This window comes from Corvus kubaryi, unplaced genomic scaffold (genome assembly GCF_017639235.1).
Source record: "Corvus kubaryi isolate FWS band 111438036 unplaced genomic scaffold, C.kubaryi_AGA036_p1.0 split1-131, whole genome shotgun sequence".
NCBI classification, from domain to species: domain Eukaryota; kingdom Metazoa; phylum Chordata; class Aves; order Passeriformes; family Corvidae; genus Corvus; species Corvus kubaryi.
The window spans coordinates 23,233,937-23,250,871 of NW_024582073.1; the positions used below are offsets into that span (position 1 = coordinate 23,233,937).

The 16,935-nt window shown below is 41.0% G+C and overlaps 1 protein-coding gene across 5 annotated transcripts in view; it reads right to left on the reverse strand.

Moving 5' to 3' along the window:
- Positions 1 to 16,687, reverse strand: part of SH3BP2 (SH3 domain binding protein 2) — a 37,370-nt gene extending 20,683 nt beyond the window's left edge. The window contains exons 1-3 of one of the 5 annotated variants that reach the window (XM_042053442.1): positions 15,780 to 15,974; positions 8,457 to 8,553; positions 1,812 to 1,869 (exon numbers count right to left, since the gene is read on the reverse strand). The gene's annotated coding sequence lies outside the window, so the exon portion shown is untranslated. Of the gene's footprint in view, positions 1 to 1,811; positions 1,870 to 8,456; positions 8,554 to 15,561; positions 15,706 to 15,779; positions 15,975 to 16,556 lie in introns of those variants that run through there. The other 4 variants (XM_042053441.1, XM_042053439.1, XM_042053440.1 and 1 more) reach the window with 4 other exon arrangements.
- Between the last annotated feature and the right edge of the window lie 248 nt (positions 16,688 to 16,935).

A 16,935-nucleotide genomic window follows, 5' to 3' on the forward strand; every position in this document is an offset into this window, starting at 1 on the left:
CTGAAGGAGCTGGAGGTTTTTAGCCTGGGGAAAAGGAGGCTCAGGGGAGACCTTCTCACTGTCTCCAATTCCCTTTCAGGAGGTTGTAGCCAGGTGAGGGTCGGTCTCTTCTCCCAGGTAACAAGTGACGGGATGGAGGAAACAGCCCCAAGTTGTGCCAGGGGAGATTTAGGTTGGATATTTGGAAAAAATTCTTCACAAAAAGGGTTGTCAAGCATTGGAATGGGCTGCCCAGAGAAGTGGTGGAGTCACCATCCCTGAAGGTATTTAAAGAATGTGGATGTGGCCCTTTGGGACATGGTTTAGTGTTGAACAGGGTGTTGGTGCTAGGTTGAAAGTTAAGACTCGATGATCTTAGAGGTCTTCTCCAACCTAAATGGTTCTATGAATTAAGATCAGTACAGCTGTTCCAGCATAATTTTCAATGTTGCCAATTTTGTTATGTGTAGCTTTTCAAGTGTAATGGATTTCTAATGAATCAAAAGGCCCCTCAAAACTGTATAGGAGCATTCACCCAGGGAGTTAACTGGGTGAAGTCTGTGCCAGTCAGACCACACCAGTAATATTTGGTAAAAACACTTAAAGTAGAAGGCAAGTCCTGAAGATAATTTGCTGCCTTTTTTTTCTTTTTATATAAATTCAGATACATTACCAACATTCCATTTTCATTTACTATTGAAAATAGATGAACACATTCTTTGTTCCTTTTAACTGTTACTTATATACAAGGTCCTTGTACAAAAGACTGTAAATGCCACTATGGCTATGATTAACTACTCTTCCATCAGTGCTCATAGAACAATTTAAACTAGAACATATGTAAAAAAAAAAAAAAAAAGTAACTGAGCAGAAGTATAAACGTTATTGCCAAGATCCTATTCCTGCTGACAGCTGCAAAGGGAGTTTCCCCAGATACACATAGATACTGAAAGTGGGAGTTTCCACAAATGATTTATTTCCTTGGCAGAAGTTTTCAGATCCAAGATATTACTGTTAAAACAATTTTACTGCTAGGCTGGTTTGTGATTAACTGCACACAATTCTATCACTAAGGTACTCAAAACTGGTAAATTAGGAAGCACTGTTGGATGCCAAAATAATTTCTGCTTAGATGTCAAAACAGCTTTCAGCATTTTAGCTGATGGACCATTGAATTTTAATAAAAGCAACACCTAAATATAGGCTTTCAGAAATGTATTGGAAGGGGTCAAATATCCATTAATGATCTGACAGGTACATTTAACCAACAGACATCTCGCCATATGAAATTAAGTCTGTTGTTAGGAAATATTTTTTCGCTTTCTTAGAATTTTACTTATATTGATTTAAAGTACATCAAGTGTCCAAGGGAAGGAAACAAGAAAAGTGATTTAATTTTTTCTGATACTGAGGCATTTTGGCAAGATATACAACAGCCATGAGTTCATTGTATACTGTGCTTGTACAAGACTAACGTAACTGTGGTCCAAGACTACCACAGCAAGTTAAAGAGTATTTTGTCTGAAGGAATATGCAAATCAACAAGAAAGTTACTGAATTTAAGCAATTTTAAAACATTAGTGCAGCCGTATATTAAAACCAACAAAACCACGTAGAGTTTATAAAGTCCTTTTAAATGTCTATCCACAAAAAAATGCAGTGAGTAAATTCATAAACTCGCTGACCCCAATAACAAGCTACTAATTGAATCTTAAAGAAATGCAGCAAGCCTTGGTTTAGAGGAAGCATTTGGTCATGTCATCTATGAGTCCTTCAAGCCTGTGTTTCCCTCTCCTGGTAACTGCAGGAACCTTATAGTTAAGCAAATATACCTCTGCAGGCAAATGGCTGCAGCCAGAACCAAAGAGGAAGCTCAGCTTCTGCTAGACCCTGGAAAAACAAAACAAAACAAAGATTTTCTTTTTTTATTTTGCTTGTTTAGAGACTTTTGATACAATTTAAAGACAGAATGTAACTGCAAAGACTCACTCTGTACTATACTGCTGTACAACACAGTAGTAGGTGGTGCTGGGTTTTAAATAATTATGCAGTGAAGCATCTCAGAGTTTGCTGTTCTCAGACTTGGAAACTCTGACTATGAACCAGAATATCCAAATAAGCTATTAACCATGCAAGTGTGATTTATAGAATTAGAAGGCCCAACTGGGTTTTATTGCTAATGGACTGTCCCCACCTTCAGCAGCTTTGAAGCTCTTAGTGCTCAAAGCCTCATGCAAGTAAGTAGGTGCACCAGAAACACGGATTCCTTATTCCAATTCCAGTTACTGTTCCCTTTTAAATCATGATACGAGCTTCTCCAAAGGATGTGGTAAAGCATAAGTGTTTTGCCACTCCTACCACAGAAACACTGGATCAAAGGACTGAAACAGGTAAGAGCATAGATTGAAATAATCAGGATTTAAGGCTACCATGTATTTCATCACTTGGGTAAATACTACCTTTGGGTTTTGGTGGGGGTTTTGCTTTGTTTGTTTTTTTTTTTTAACAAACACCAGAAAGAAGAATCTCTGTAAGCTCGTGCTTACTTTCTACAAAAGCTGAATTCAATTATAAACGCCACATCACATATAGTTGGGATTTTAAGTGAAGATTTTTAAATGAAAACAAATGTACACTGCAAAGCTGCTTCAGAAAGAGAGCAGTAAACAAACAGTTTTAATTTGGAGGACAGGAGAGGAAACAGTCAATTCATATCACTTAAAATAACCATTAAAATGTATAATCACATGCAATGGGCTTCTTTTACAAGACAATTTGGACAATGGCCTTTTCTATTATCATTTCTTTATGGAAATCACTACTTCCTTCAGAAGTATGACTAAAAAGAAAGAAATTCATTCATCCTAAATCTTGTTTAAATGAACTCCAATAGCAAGGATTAGCCTGACATTAACTTAAGTCTCCAGAGCTGTAGAGCTGCATTCAGAAGTGAGTTCACGCAGGGCCATTTTCAAGCACTGAAAACTTTCATATGCAATATTTCATAAGATGTGAACAACAACAGTCATATTTTACACCATAGATCAGTCTGCCTAATCAAATATATTACTGCCATGGTGCCAGCAGTTTCCAGCAAGGTTTCTAAATAGGTACAAACCCCATGCATAATATTATGAAAGTAATGAACACCTGACAGTTAGATAGACCAAAGGCAAGGAGCTAATACACAAATTCTAGATTCTTACTTGCATCTGACCTTGATGGCACTTAGCTCTCCTCAAATCAGCTCCTTTCCTGACCTGTCCTGTATGTCAAGATACAACCCTTATAAAGATATTTATAAGAGTATAACTTGTCCACTCTGGGGAAATGATTTCAGAACATTACAGATAATGGGAATGGATACAATGGTACTGCACATGTGAATCAAAACCCTTCCTGGATTGGTGCCCAGTAATGTTTCAGAGGAGGAAAACAAACAAAAAAAAAAAAAAAACAAAAAAGCTGTAACAAATCTCACTTAGTGTACAGTGACCGAAAAACTGGAAATACAGAAATCCATCTCAGATTCCAAGATCTCAGTCTCTGGCACTTCAAAATTACTCCAATAAGCCCCTGACCTGCAAATTCTTAGGCTGGAAGAATATTCTGCATCTGTGTCAAGTTCTTACACTCTTCTGCAAACTCTCCTCAGATCTGACTCCACACAGCTATTCCTGTTGTCCAATTAATGATCAAAAAAAAAAAGTTTGTAAACTGGAACACCCACTTTAAAAGACACTTCCAATTCCTCCCCACCAACTCTTTAAAATTATTCCAGACTAAGTTTGAATCTAGTAGGAGCCTGGAATCTTTTACATCCACTCTACATTCTAGTTAGATTATTCCCTCCCCTTTTTAAATTTGAAGATGCTTCTGGGCATCACATTAACCTAGCCTATCATAGAGAACTTGCTTATTTCCAAATCCTTTCTCAAACATATTAAAGCATCACCTATTCCTTCTGTTCTTAAAGTCACAAAGATGGTCCAAAGGTCATTTGGCTGATTCCTGGCCTCGCTGATTTTCACCACCGAAACTAACTTTTCTTTATTACAGACTAAAAAGAAACATGCACACACACACATATAGGAACACATATATATACACAGTTCTTAAATCACATATGTCCTATACGTCAGCAGCCCTTCTAATATTCTTGGCAGGATAAGCTACAAAGAATACATTGCCTTTGTGAACCATTCTTTTTTGTAGTTTCCTTGGAAAGCTCTTTCAAAACAGTGCAGCCAGACTCTTTACAGAGATGACCTGGTTATGACAGAAGGGCTCTCTTTTTCATGACCTCCGAAATCTTACATTTATGCACTACCTGGAACTAACACTCATTATGTCCAAGGAGTCTTTCATTCTTAGCATTCTTTCATTTCCAGGTTTTGGTTCTACACTGAATTTATATGGAGCATGTAACATTTCCAGCAAAAGCTTTTACAAGATTTTACAGAATCTCTTCCTGCTATACAAATCCTAGATGTTCTTAAGGCATTCGAAGTACAAATCACTTCTTGTACACAATGAAGAGCTGAAGCTGGATTTCACTTGCACAAAGCAAATCCAGAAATTTAGGTCAATGGGAGTGGTCCTGTTTCAACCTAAGTAATCAAACCTGACATCTTTGTGTAGTAAACATAAGAACAGTTCATCCAGACCCAAGCCAAACAACATCACAGATGCATTGACTCAGCTGTAGGAGTTACTGCCACCACAAAATAAAAGGTCTACAAAAGCTGAACTTTACAGGAAGAAAGTACTCTTTCTGCACATTTAAAAAATATTTAATGCTATTTGTGATATTTTATTTAGTGTTTGAAATCATACAGACTGATCCATTTAACATCCTCTAAAAAACTGCACTTAATAACTGTATCAAAGTGCAGCTGCACTTTGATAACTGTTTATATAAAAGAACTCTCAGCTTTGGAGGTGTACTAAAAAGCATTCAAAGTGCATTATACTCTGTCCAAAAAGCCTCGTCTTCTTCCAGAAAGTATGTGACAATCTTTGATGCATTCTAGTAATTTATATTTAAATAATAAGCCACTATAAATTTCCAAGATGCAACAAAGCTGATTTCCAATTTCTGTCAGGTACATATCCAACAGATCAAAACTTAACAAGCCCAACAGTTCAAGCTACCATTATCCCATTACATACTCAAAAATCTTTTGTCTACAGAATTTTATGAAAAATTTCTAAATTCGGCATCATCACAGATTAGCAAAGACTGATATAATGACAAAATCATTGTGGGCCACATCCATGGCTCCACTGCCACTTCCTGTCCCGTGCAGTCTACCAGAGAACCAGCAGCTGGCATGGTACAGTCAGAATAACAAGTGCAAAGACTGCGCTAGTTACAGTTTAACTGGATGTGAAAAAATAAGCCTTTAGTCAGCAAGGACAGGAAAATTGTTGAAGAGATCTTCCTATGCTCTGTATACATTGCAAACTTAAAGCTTATGTTTTTTGCTCCTTTGGAATGCGGTATTGTTTCTCTTTATTATTTTTCATTCCACTTTGTTAGAGATTAAATTGTTCAGTTAGAAATCACAAGAAATCTATTCCCCAAGATTCACCGTTCACTTGACATTTTGGCTCCTCTACAGAACAGTATCAGCAACCCTTTGCATTCTAATATAAGCTCCCTCTTCTTTTTCTAAACCATTTTGCTCAAATATGCAACATAACCCCATCAGACTTAAGGTCACTAGAATAAATTGTGAGTAGTGACGCAGTTTATCTTCTTAACACAGGATTTTTAGGAACACATCAGGTTTATACTTGCTTTTTATGTGGACTAACACCTGAGTATCAGGCCAAATTCATATTTGGCTTTACCTCTGAGTTGCTAAAAACCCTAAAATCTCAACAATAAGAAACTAAAAAAAAAGAAAAGGAAGTCTGCCCAGCATCACTGCTACAACTGGAAAGGGCTGTGGGGAGACAGAGCTTTCTTGCAACTTTTGTTTCTGTCAGAATGACACTTCAAGCTCCTGATTCATGTGTCAGGTGTGTTTCTTCCACATACCTTCTCAATTAACACAGACCAACAAGTGCATTTAGAGCAAAATTCTACCAAGCCATGCACTTCATCTGCTCAGGGCTATAAAAATTACAGGGCATGAGTAACATGTGGCAGGCAAATTACTCAGTATGTCAACTAGAAAGAAATGGTACAGGCATAGAAACAAGGATTAATTAGAAGCATCTAATTAATATGTTTCCTGCTATCTAAAATAGAACAGAACACTCCAGGAAGGAATAGAATTGTGTAAAGTTGCCAAACGACAAGTTTCAATAAAAAAGACCTCTGTTTGCTACACTTCATAGCAAAGACACTGCTGCAAATACCTTCTGCTTGGCTTTCTCTTGTCAATCTTGTTCCTTGGAACAAGACCTCCAACTCAGAAGAAGACACCTAACTCCCAGTTTGACTGCCCGGAAGAGAGCTTCCTACTACCAAGTAATTATTAAATACCGTGACATTGTTGTAGCCCGTTAGATCAGCATTTAGTACATCTTTGCTAATTAACAGATTTGTCACTAAGCCCTTGCCACCTGCCAACCCAATTCTGCTGGGGAGACAAACCCCCGAGTGCAAGTGCACAGGTGGCATCAGCAGCACCCTTTTCTCCCACTACCATATTCTTCTACCCCTGGCAGTCCTCTCATTCCTCTAGGATCAGTGAATGAAGCAGAGGAGCCACCAGGGAGGAGGACAAACACAACTGCTCTCCACTGAAGGAATGGGGATGCCATGCAGCCATGGAGAAACAGCCTGGCAGCAGAGGCACAGCAGGCACTGTGCCAATATGACAGACAGTTTCCAGACCTAATCACTTTGGTATCATCTAGTACTGTGTACATTTGGAAACACAGTATTCCATTCTATCAGCATTGTTTACATCATTATGAGAAAGCTTATGCGCACCTCAAAGCAAAACGTGAGATTTAACAAGTCCACACATCCCTCCAACAGTGCTTCAATTGGCCTCTTCAGACACTTGGATCAGTGGCATCCTGAACTACAACCTTCTTCAGAGCAGCTGTGGTATTTGCCAAAGGACAGAAATAAGGGCTTTTTCTTTTTTTTTTTTTCTTTTTTGGAGGCGGGGAGAAGAAGGCAGGAGGCAGATGACTCACTGAGGCTTTGAGTACTGAAGGAAAAAAGAATTTCACTGTGAGCTCTTCCCATAACCGCTTCCCGCAAATCCAGTAATTTCCTCTATGTGGCTAGAGAACAGTTTGGCTATCTAACTCTGTTCTCCTAGTTTAAACATGAAGAGTACATTTAAAATATTCCTCTTTCCCTTCCAAATTTCCCATCCTCCCCCACTGCACAGTCACACATCAAGTATTTATTTAGCATAATCCCAGCAGTCTGCCATGCTTAATTTGCTCCCGAGTAAGAGTACCCACACAAGCTTATGAATGGTGGGAATGGAATACATCTGTGCCAGACTATGCATCATCTTATTATTTGTTTGGGTTCTCCTAAACCCAGGATGACAACTCTGTTGTATATAACCTCATTATTTTTTTTTTTCCAACACAGTTTTCTACTTGCAGTTCTCTAGGAGGAAGAAAACTACTAATCTTATAGTAAGACTTGTGTGCCCCTCCTGCAATGGGTGTTTCGTCTTCTCAGAAAAGCCTTTCTGGTGAGCATTCTGATGAATATATTCACCTATATGCACCTAGTCCTAATGCAAGTCTCCAGTTACATACTGAAGGTAAGGACTCTTTCATAGACATCAAACAGAGACTTCAGAGGACTGATAGACCCGTGCTCCTGTGTGTGCTACACCCACTTTGACAGCAGAAATTGTATTTCCCTATGCAATGTGTACAAAAGTCTATATACACAAATCCCACTTCACTCTCTTAAAATGCACAGTGCTTTGGAAACATGCCTACCTGGCATCACAGTGGAGGCTGATTAACTGACTGAAAAATTACAGTGGAAAGCTTGAATGTTTAAGCCTGACTGATTAAAGGCAATTAACAGCTGCAGATGCTCAGCAGCTGTGCAAGCCAGGTTACTTTTTTCCCAAACATAGTTCAAAGTGCCTTATTTTGATTAGTCAAGCTTACAGATCAGTTTTGAATGCGCTAATTATAAGCCTTTCATCTGCCAGTAGGATCTGTAGGATCTGTCATAGTCCAGGTTTCTTTATGCTAAATTTCTCTTTATATCATTGTCACAAAAAAAACCCCCAATAAACCAGTAGGAAAAGAAGCTAATCCTTCCAGGAAGAGGTACAGAACAGAATACAAAGAAAGATGGGTAGCTCTTACACAAGCCTATGTATCTAAGGTGTACAGTCTTATTGGTATAAGGAAATACCAGAAGCTGACTTCAGTACACATGCTTAGTGAAAACATTGACTACCAGGTCTGTGTAAAAGGTTTAGGAGACAATACATATTATGTAATGCAAACCCAATATTCAGTCATACCACAGTGCTCCGAGAGAAGAGCTGCTCCACTTGAGGAAATAACTGTCCTGCAGTTGTAACACATTGAACTGAAGTCACTTCAGAGCTCCAGCTTGATCTAGGAGAAGCAAACAATTATGTGATATGTTGTAATAGAATTACTGTTAAGCAACATCAAGGTAATGATTTACTCTTTTTAGTAGGGTTGTCACAAGATTAGAGACTAATAATTCAAGCCTCTGCTGCTTGGTTGCAGGAACTAGCTCTGAAGGTTAACTATGGTCTGGTTTGAAAACCAACCTCAGCACTTGGATGCATGCAACTTCTGATGAAGTTAAGTGGAACTAGGTAGACTTCGAGGTGGAATTTGTAAGGGTGTGGCACTTAAACCAAAACTTTTTACTTTGCACTAGAGTTTTAACAAGTTTTACAAGTACACCAATAGAGAGATTGTCCATCACCCAAGTTGATGTTTAGAAGTATGGTAGGTCTTGTAAAATCATGTAAGAACTAATGAAACATGAGATGACCATTTCAAAGAGATTTTGACTCGCAATAAGATTAACATGAAGATATTGAAAGAAATCACAAATAAAAAACTAATTGCTAATTCTATGAGTATTTTTAAAAAACTGTATTTGTAAAAATGACTGTTTCTAGAGTGATGATTAATGTCTACCACTACAGTAGCTGGAGTTAAAATTAGAACAAGGAAACAAAGCTTCCTACAAAACCACTTTTTTTTTTTGTCTTACAAGACATATTTCACCACACGAGACCAAGGTATTCACGACACTCTACTTCCACCTCTCCTCTTCCTTTTTTGTTACTAAGCAGTTGTTACATAAAAAATGAAAATTAGTAAAACATACTTTTACATTTATTAAAATCTATTTCAGGATCTGAGATGCTGCCCTGAAGTGCTGCATTAGTACAGACAAAGTCATCTCAGTGACTGATTTCAGCAGACTAAAGCTCTGCTGGAGAGTACGAAGCTTATTTTTTCTGGAGAAGAACTGAACATGGAAGTGGGAACTGACATGTTAAGTAAGATTTCCCTCTTCCAAGGGTTCCTGTTTTTTATTTTGCATATTTTTAAGTGAAAAACTCAATGATAATAGAAGATGAAGCTTTGCTTTTGTTTAACAATTAATTATTAAATTGCACAGCACAGGTTCATGGTTCACCTAAATAGGAATACTGCCAGCTAAACTAGACCTGACCTTATTTCCATCTGTTACAGCCAATGAATAACACCGAAAGATGCAATTCAGCTGGCAGTTCCAGGCTGGCTAACCTGAACAATGAAAAAGTACGTTTACACTGAGTAACAATGGAGTTCAGGGCACTGAAGTCCAATCTAAATTCACATTCTTGTCCTTTAAGAGAGAGAACCCATTCATGCAGACTCTATTTCCACCACCCAGTATGGTTTTGTTTCATTTTCTTGACCATACAAGTACTAAGCCTAGGGATACTAAATTCTCCTACTTCCTTCTACAATTTGCTCTCCTCTTGTTTACTTGGCTACACTTCAAAATGAGAAATCTTTTGCCTTTAGTCATGTCTGTTATGCACAAATCACCTTTCATGACGAGTCTTGCAGCACACTTCCCATCATCTCTCTCTTGTCAACACTTAGACAAAGAAAGATCTCTGAGGTAGCAACAGTTCCAGACATGCACAGTGGTGCCACTGCCTCCCAGTCTTTTCTTTCCAAGTGCTGCCAGAAGCAAGAATGAATATCATTCAAACTCCAAAATGCAGGTTGTTTTCCTATAGCAAGTTGGGACCAATCTCTTAACTGGAACTTGGTAACCAGTCTTAAGCCAGGTGCTAGAAAATGACAAATCAGTTAAGACAGGAGATGAACTAGAACATAAAATACTAACAAGCCAACTCTAAGAACTGCATATATAACTAAATTTTTGGTGCACATATTACTGCCTCTCCTCTGCTTCTTTTAAGGCCTACTATGATGAGGGATTTCAGTTTCTGTTTCCTTAAAGCTGCATGTTATCCTTCCTATTAGAGGAAAGTATTAAAACATACAATACAGGCACATGGGAGGAAAGTGAATAAAACATGCTTGCTTAAAATACAGACATCATCTTCTTCTTAGGGACCTCATACATGACCTTTGCATACTTTTACAGTGCTTCTGCCAGAAGCAATAGAATTCTATAATTTCAGGGGTTTTGTACTCTCCAAAAAAGGTTAAATATTACTCAGCATGGCCACCAGATTTTTAAAAAAATTAAGAGTGATATTTCACTCAGTTGTTGCTCTCATATGAGCTCCAATAGAAATTCCATTTTCATATTTAGAGGAAAACATCTGGCATGAAAGATTTCCTGTTTGAAGACTCCTTACAAGAGCGTTCTTGATTAAAGGCATAAATCCAACTTTCTCCTAGCGCTCATTTATGGCAAAGCTGAAGAGATAACAAAATAAGAGCCTTGCTTAAATATGCCCAATAATTTTTCTATTTGGGATTGCAATATAGTCCCTGCACCGAAACAATCAAGAATATCAAAGAAGTGTTTTATGGAAGTCCTTTGTGCATGCACATGTCAAGGTATTGCACACATTAACAAAGTTTAGCTGCAATGTCTACTACATCAAGCAACAAAAACCATAATCTGTTTAAATGCACCACTCTAAAGTTTTCATAAAGTGATCTTGAATGTATGTGCAGGCATTAATTTTTCTAAATGCTTCATGAGAGAGTGAAAGTCTCTGTAAGCACCTAGATCCACTTTGAATAATGAGGAATAATCAGGAATTAACAAAGTCATCCTTAAGTGGTCACACACTACCATACATAGTAGCACCACCTACATAAATTAATCAGTCAAAATATAAAGAAAAGACCACCAAACTCCTGTATTTCTGCCCTAAGATATCCAAGGAAATGGTTTACCATGACCAAAACAAATTTCGTGTTTTTCTAAGTTAGAGCAGAGTGGTTGCATTTAACTAAGAGAAAAGTGTTTACCTTTTAAAAATGTAAGGATATAAAGTTAGTTTGAAGCGGGAAGTTCCTTCTTTGACAAATTAACACTAGAAGAGCTGGGTTGGAATTAGACATACACATTTTCTAGAAGACAGAACAGATCTAATGATCCAAATGTACCTACAGTTCCATTAGGATGGAAGTGATTCTGATCATACATGATTAATGATGGACAGTTTTTCAGTTGATGTTATAACTTAGCATAAAGAAAATAAAAATCCAGAAAGCTTTAACCATAATCAGCTGAACAGTAAGAATTTTCAAACATTAAGAGGATGAAAACAAGCATTCCCTAGATTTCTTGAAGTTTTACTTGTGGCTTTTCCAGAAATAAAAGATTGCAAGGAAGCAAAGGTGTACTTTCCCTACCTCAGGGCAGCCATAGACATGAAAGTTAATCCAGCAACAAAATCCATCAAGCACACATTCCTAAATTTAGCCAGACTTACTTATTTCACACCAGCTATCTAGCTCAGCTCTTTACAGCTGTTTTAGGAGACAGATCCAGCACATCCACTTCCCATGAGGTTAAGATTTTTCAGAAGTACTTTAGAAAGAGTTCTAGCTACACATTAGGTGTCCCTGAATTAGCCTGGTTAAACCAGCCCATGACTACAGCAAAAAGACACAACAGGAATCCTCTCAATAAGCATGCAAGCTTCCCCCTTCTCTGCTCCTAAAAACAGTCTGCAGGAGCTGAAGCCATAAGTATTGCCAAGGTCTGATTTCTGAGTAATTGTAATTCTCTGCACTGAGATACTTGAAGATACTTGAAGTATCTTTCTGCCAAAGATATCCAGACATGCATAAGCACTGCAATAACACCAGCTTGGAAGTGATAAGAACTCGGTCATTATAGGAAATGAGCTAGCACACAAACAAAAGAAATAGATTATTTCAATTACGCTGGTATGCTGTAATAGGGGGAGAAGAACATTTAGGTTTGTTTCCATAGGAATTAACGTCCCTGCATTCTCCCCTAACTATTGCCCTGCTCAAAATAAATCCCTTATCGCGAGAAAAATTGTTGTCAAATTTCTGCATGTGTTTGATGAAATGTAGACTCTTCAACTCCTTTTCTTTGTAAGGAAAAAGTAAGAAATTCAACATAGAAGAGTATGGAGAAGAGACAAGATTGAAAAAAAACTTCAAACGGACCTTGAAGAAATACTGTGTAGACAGTATATTGCTCTTAAAAAGCACAGCATACCGAGATTTCTGCTGTGTGCTCTAGTCTAGTCATCTAAAGCAAGCAAGCCAATGATGCATAAGCTTGATAACATGATAAATAGTTCCTAAAGTTTACAACCATACCCAGTGTAGTTATACTGATGAAAATTTCAGTGCCTTCAATCCTTTCCTCATCATATCACAAAAGGCATAACTCATTTAGTCATTCCAGCATAAAGCAAGCAGTATTGATAGGAGGACAGGGTGTTGATTAGCAAGAGTTAGCAATGGTTCATAAATATTGGAGGAACAGACAGTGACATATGTACATGTGATAACAGTATAAGAAATACACATTTCCTTTAGAACCGTATTTACAGAAATGAGTGCTTCTCAGATTACCTTTGAGGCTGCCTTAAGTCCCTCTGATTTCTACACTCTCAAACTCCCTTCCAACACTGTTCCACTACAGTACAGGTTCCAAAGCAATTGTGAAACAATGTTATGAGGAAATGCCTTCATGAACTAAGGTTACCTTAAAAAAAGGCCAGAAAAATGCTTAGCTACACAAGACAGGTATGACCATCTAAGAGGTTCTTTTCTCTCTTCCATAAAAAAAATCCCTATTAGAAGACAAAACACATTGTGGAAGAATCACTGTATCAATTAATATTTTCAAATCTGAACAAAACCAATTTATTCTGGCTGTTCCCTGGTAGCTGTTAGGAGGCCTCACCATTGCTTACAGATCTATTAATCAATGCTACTGAGAGTCTGAGCTTCTGTGAACTTTCCTGCAAGGTCCAGTAAAAGTAGCAAGCAAGCCAAGATCCCGATCCTACAGTAATACAAACTAACAGTTTACAAATAGTAGCGTTACTTACATCTGCAAGTACTTTTAAGATCAGGGCTTAAGCCAGAAACAATTAATGGACACAATATTTGCAGGGCTGCACATTCCAAACAACTTATGAAACTGTTGGATACTCTGACAAAAGCACAAGCTACCCATTGCCTAACATCCCATGCCAAAAGGACTAGAGGATCCACCAACACAAAGTCAATGTTTTCAGGTTAAAACAGACACCTCTCTATTACTGCTATCTTGTAACACAGAGCAATAAATGCACCAGCAACCTAAGGGCTGTGGGGCAAAGAGGAACACTGCAACCACCAGGTTCGAGTGTCAGAGGCACTTTTCCTACAGGTAAAATGATAAATATGTATGTGCCTTTTGGTCATCCATGTTTGTGTTTCAGTGCTGTAAAGAACAAGTTAACACTTCTTAAGGCATTTCCATTTCTACTTAACACTCATTACCAAAGTGCCTGCCATGTTTGATTTTCTGTCAAAGGAGACTGCTTCACATCCACTTAAGAAATTGCAGAAGGAGACTTTTCATGCCCCCTTTTTTACATTTTTTGTAGGCTAGCTAAATTTTTTAGCAACAATATTAGATTGGAAATCCAGTCTTTGAAGTACAAGGGGTTCTCCGCAGGAGTTTACAGATTCACAGTCAGCTGGTCAGATTGGCCTCAAACACAGGAATTTTCACTCAGACAGCCCTGTCTGAGGTTTCTGCAGGAACTTATCTTGGTGTGTTCATTCTTACTGCTTTGATAACTTCAAACCCTTTAACCCTTTCCAGAACTGTCATCTCTGCATCTCCCTCCTTTATAACCTTTTTTAAAAAGCTTTTTGTTTTCTGAACCTTTTAGCATGAAGTTTGTCACGCTTTGTAGAGAAGTTTATGGCAAGCTGAGAGATTTTAAAACAAAAAAATTACAAACAGGAAACAGCATTTAACCCACCACTAAGCTGACCAAGTACTGACTCCTCAGTAATGGAATATTGGCAAGGGATATCTATTAATCAGCTCTCCTGCAACAGCAAGATGGCTTTAAAGTACGGCCACAGGAAAGGAAAGAAATGTGTTATGCCTAAAAGAAAAACAGCAATTCTGCTTTTGCCTAAAGCGTGAAGGAGGTACATGGAAGATATAAACTGCAGAGGCTTCAGCTCTACATTTCCTGTACAAATACAACCAAAAATAATCAGAAGAGGTGTATAATTATTCAGATCTAAATTTGTTTCATAACTGGTGACACGCTAACCCTAAGAGCAGAGAAAAAGTGGAGATTTGCTTTTCACAGTAAGAAACATACAAGTTTAATGCAATTAACTTCCAAGAGGAAACTTCAGCACACAGCCAGACCAAGAGCACACATCAGCAGGAGACTGTGTGACATGCACGAAGAACTACTGCACCTGTAGTGATGAATTTAGACACAGCACGAGGCCAGTTCTGTCCCACTACTGACCTGTACTTTGCCAGCATCAAGACTCCAGAAAAGAGGTCTTAGCAGACAGGCCTCCCCTGTAGGAGGGGAAACATTTATCCACCACCTCAATTCATTTGGGATAGCAGTATCCAATTTGCACTGGTCTCTTGGGGATAAAAGCTGACAAATTAAATAAGCACATGCCAGGTGTCCTCACTCTCTCCTGGTACAAGAGGTGCAGTACACAGCTTGCACACAGCTTATACCTGCAGATGGATGCAAACTTCATACCTAGACTGAAGTGACAGATGTGACCCAAGTAAGAGGGGGACGGCTTCCAAGATTAAAGCAGATTGGAACACTGAAGAAAATGCTGTAAAATGCATTTGTACCCTATGTTTCACTGCTATGTTTCAACTCTAAAAAGCCTTGCTTCATCCTTTAACATGTATTTCTATTATCTCTGGAATCATGCTAGGAAATGACTCCTGATGCTCCCAACTCAACACCAAAGCTGCAGCTCAACACAAGTGGGCCATACAGCTCTTTCACTCTTCCCTTCCCAAAGGAAAGCACCCACACCGTTTTTCCGCCCCCAGAAGAGCCTTTCCTTCCCCCACGGGCGGACTCACACCGACGACTCTATCCCACGTCCCACCTGCAGGTGATCAAAGCGGCACCGAACAGAAGGCGTAAACCCATGCAACAGGAGACACGAGGCGTCTTCCCGCTGTTTCCCTCGGAGCCGCGGGACCCGCACCTTGCACAGGGAACCCGGCCGCTCTGGGGCCGCCACCCCGCGGCTTTCCCCGCCCGGCACCGGGGCTCTGCGGGGGCCGGCTCGGCACGGCGCTTCCCGAGGCTCCCGTGACTCACCCGAGGAGTTTCCCGGCGCCCTCCGGCAGCGCCGCGGCGGGAAGGAGCCGGGAGAGGCGGACACGCGGGGGGCCCCGAGCGGGGCGAGGGCCGGGCCGGGCAGCGGGAACGCCCCCGCCACCCCGCTGGGACAGGGGCTCGCCGCCGCCGGCACACGGCGCTCACCTCCGCCGCAGCCCGGCTCAGCTCCGCGGGCAGCCGCCACCGCCGCGCCGGCCGCTCATCCCCACTGCGGCCAGCGCGCCCCGCGCCCGCCCCTTCCTTCACCTGCCGGGGCCGGCCCAGCCTCCGCTCCCGCCTCCCGCTCCCGCCCCGCCGGCGCCGTCCGTGGGAGCCGCCGCTGGGAGCTGCCGGCGGGCGGGGAGCGCCGCCCCTCCCGGGCAGCCGGGCGGGGAGCGGGCAGCGCTGGGCCGGAGGGGCAGCCGGGCTCTGCCGGGGTCCGACCCCAGCCGGCCGCCTCTCGGCTCTGCCAGGGCTGCCTGTGCTGAACGCTCCCGGCGGCCACTACTTCGGGTCTGTCTGCACCTGGCACAGCATCGCAGAATCCTGATCATCCAGTCAAACCTATGACCCAACGCCACGGTGTCAACCAGACCATGGCACTGAGTACAGTCTTCTCTTAAACACCTCCAGGGACGGTGATTCCACCACGTCCAGAAGCTGGAGCCCCAGAGGACGTGACCTGGGGATCGAGTTTTGTGTGACTGGCAGCAGGGTCTGACACAGGCGCCTGCCCGGAAGGCAACAGGGGCAGGGAGAAAAGAGGTTGTAGCATACCTGCAAACGGTGACGTTCCTTTGCGAGCGTCCTGTGCCCATCGGGAGCCCGCGGAGGCACTGTCCCAACTGTCTTGTGTCCTTCGGGAAGCCCGTGCAGGCACTGCCCCAGGCCTGGAGCACTGCAGGGATGGCCGGCTCGGCCGGGCTCCATGGACACAGGCGGGCTCTCCGCGCCTCAGTGCCCGGCTTCTTGCTCCAGGGTCACTGCAGAGGGAGCCCGAGTCCGAAACAGCCGAGGGCCGGACCAGCCGTGCTGGCTCCAGGCTGGCCACGCACAGAGCCTTGCGTTGCCTCTGCACTCAACTCTCATTTTGTCCAGGTTCTCCTCACACCCATGGTAGCTAGACCCCATTACTCTGCAGCTTACCTGTACTCAC